Here is a 2,965-nt window from a genome sequence, read left to right as displayed (position 1 = left end):
CGCCCCGACGGCTGAAATGGAGGACAGCGGCAATGCCTCTGGCTAATGTGCGGTACTATCAATGATGATGGGGAGGTGAGTAAACGCGGGAGACAGGGAAAACGGGCCAACCAAATCCACATTCACCTGGTCAAATTGACGCTCAGGGACTGCGAAAGGAGCCTTGGTGTGTTGAGGCACCTTTGCGCGTTGATACGCCAAAAAAGCACTTGCCCAGTCCCTGACGTCCTTCTTAATCCCATGCCACACAAATTTTCCTGTCACCAGTTTCTGCATTGTCCTCTGGCCCACGTGAGAAAGCCCATTTTTTTTTTTTCTTTTTTTTACTACAAAATTCTTTATTACAAATGTCGGTGCTATACAATATTTACAAACCCAGTGACTAACACATTTACTACACTACAAACAGACAATACATGTTAAACCAATATATTGCCATCCTCATCAATGATGGCATTTACACCCCGCGGAGCCCAACGGTCCCGGAACATCTCGACGGTCGCCGTGGACTGCGCGTATTCCTTTTCAATGTTCACCCGGGCTCGAACATACCCCCTAAACATAGCCAGGCAGTCCGCCCGGGGAGAACCTCCTGCCACCCTTTTCCAGGAGCCACGGATGGCAATTTTCGCCAGCCCCAGGAGCAAGTTGACAAGGACATCCTCATCCCTCTGTGCCCCCCTCCTTACTGGATGACCATATATGAATAGGGTGGGACTGAAATGCAACCAGAAGGCGAGAAGCAGCCCACGCAAATACGCGAAAAGGGGCTGCAGCCTCACACACTCCACGTACATATGGTACACGGTCTCCTCTAGCCCGCAGAAGTGACACGCGGCTGGGAGATCCGTGTACAAACTAAAGAACTTATTGCAGGGCACCGCTTTATGCAGCACCCTCCAGCCGAGATCCCCAAGGTGCATGGGAAGGACTCCCTTGTAGAGGGACTTCCACTGGGGACCCCCCTCACCTCCAGGTGGAAAGACCGACTGCCATGGCGTGTCGGGACGGTGGACAAATGCTAGGAAGTGGAGGGTGTGGAGCAGCAGCCCATAAAGGTACCTCCTGCCTGCATCCCTGAATGGGATTGTGGGTGTTGATGAAAGACGGCTCAAGTTGTGTGGATTCGTCTCTCGGGTAAGGCTGCGGGGCCTGGGCCCGACGAGCAGCTCAGCCCGAGTCGTTCCACACACCTGAGCCGCACTGACATCCGTTGAGACAGGGCAAGGGTCGGCCAGGACCCCGCCCTCTGCCAGAGGAGGGGATTCCCGGCCTGAGGCAACCATGTTCCAGACTCTCAGTAGGTCCTGATAGAAGCCGGGCAGCCTCTGCAAAGCAGCACGGCTAACGCCCACCGGTGGTAGCTGCATATCTTCGGCAAGACAGCAGCCCCTCCGGAGGAAGAAAGTCGCCAACACGTGCCACCTGGGAGGGTGCTCGGCGTACAGGAATCTCTGCAGCGTCCTGAGGCGGAGAGCCGCCAGTCGTGTGCGTACACACACCAGCGACTGTCCGCCCTCTCCTTCTGGGAGACTCAGAACCGCTGCAGAGACCCAGTGCTTCCTGTTTCCCCAGAAGAAGTCCACTAGCTTCCTCTGCATTCTTGCGACAAAAGGGGCGGGGGGGGCCAAGGTGACCATCCGGTACCACAACATGGAGGCCACCAGCTGGTTTATGACCACCGCCCTGCCTCGATAGGAAAGCACCCTGAGAAGGCCTGACCAGCGCCCTAGCCGGGCCATGACCTTTGTCTCCAGGTCCTGCCAGTTCGCCAGCCAGGTCTCCCCAGAAGGACTCAGGTAGACTCCCAGATAGAGAAGACGTCTGGTGCTCCACTCAAAAGCTCTCATCTCCTCCGGCAGGGAGTCCACCTGCCACTGTCCTACTAAGAGTCCGGAACATTTCGCCCAGTTGATCCTGGCGGAGGATGCCGCCGAGAAAACATCTTGGCACTCGCGCATCCTCCGCAGGTCACAGGGGTCTGTCATCATGAGGAGTACGTCATCGGCGTAGGCCGAGAGGACGACCCCCTTGTCCGGTTCGCGCAGAACCAGACCTGTCAGCCTTCGCCGAAGAAGGCTGAGGAATGGCTCGACACAGATCGCATACAGTTGACCGGACATGGGGCACCCTTGACGCACTCCTCTTCGGAAGTGGATAGGTCCTGTCAATGATCCATTAATCTTAACTAGGCACTCTGCGGCAGAGTACAGGAGCTGAACTCGGGCCACAAAGTGTGGTCCGAGCCCAAAAGCCTGCAGGGTGCCCACCAGGAAACTGTGGTCCACCCGGTCAAAAGCCTTCTCCTGGTCAAGAGAAAGAAACGCTGCCGGGGTCCCAGTCTCCTGGAGTAGGTGGATCAGGTCCCGTACTAGGTGGACATTGTCCTGGATGGAGCGGCCCGGGACTGTATAAGATTGGTCAGGATGGACCACCTGTCCAATTACCGAACCCAGACAGTTGGCCATTGCCCGGGCGAAGATCTTGTAGTCCACGCACAAGAGGGAGACCGGCCGCCAGTTCTTTAGCAGGCGGAGGTCTCCCTTCTAAAAATTGTTGAACGCTTCACGAATTTGCGTGTCATCCTTGCGCAGGGGCCATGCTAATCTTCTCTGTATCGTTCCAATTTTAGTATATGTGCTGCCGAAGCGAGCACAATTTTCCTGTCACCAGTTTCTGCATTGTCCTCTGGCCCACCTGAGAAAGCCCATGTATTGCACCGAAAACCCGCTGCCACCAGACCGCCATCAAAACCGGCCTGGGTCCTCCCATTGACACATCACACAGTAGTGAAACGCCGCTGTCAGTGAAAGCAACGACCACCATTTTCAACCCTGTGCCTGCTGAACGCTCGGGTCCGAAACCTGGCCTCCTGCCACGTGAGCGTAGTCCATGCCCAAATGGACAGCACCAGCAAAGGACTGGGAAAGACAGTCATCCATGAGGTTACGCTTCCCCGTGACAT

At 56.0% G+C, this 2,965-nt stretch overlaps 1 non-coding gene across 1 annotated transcript; it reads right to left on the bottom strand.

The window, feature by feature from the left end:
- Nucleotides 1–2,549: 2,549 nt before the first annotated feature.
- On the bottom strand, nt 2,550–2,656 carry LOC140206749 (U6 spliceosomal RNA). Its single transcript, XR_011888378.1, has one exon. It is a non-coding gene; the product is annotated as a U6 spliceosomal RNA (small nuclear RNA).
- Between the last annotated feature and the right edge of the window lie 309 nt (nt 2,657–2,965).

This window comes from Mobula birostris, chromosome 1 (assembly GCF_030028105.1).
Source record: "Mobula birostris isolate sMobBir1 chromosome 1, sMobBir1.hap1, whole genome shotgun sequence".
NCBI classification, from domain to species: Eukaryota; Metazoa; Chordata; class Chondrichthyes; order Myliobatiformes; family Myliobatidae; genus Mobula; species Mobula birostris.
This window is presented reverse-complemented; position numbering and strand designations above follow the sequence as displayed.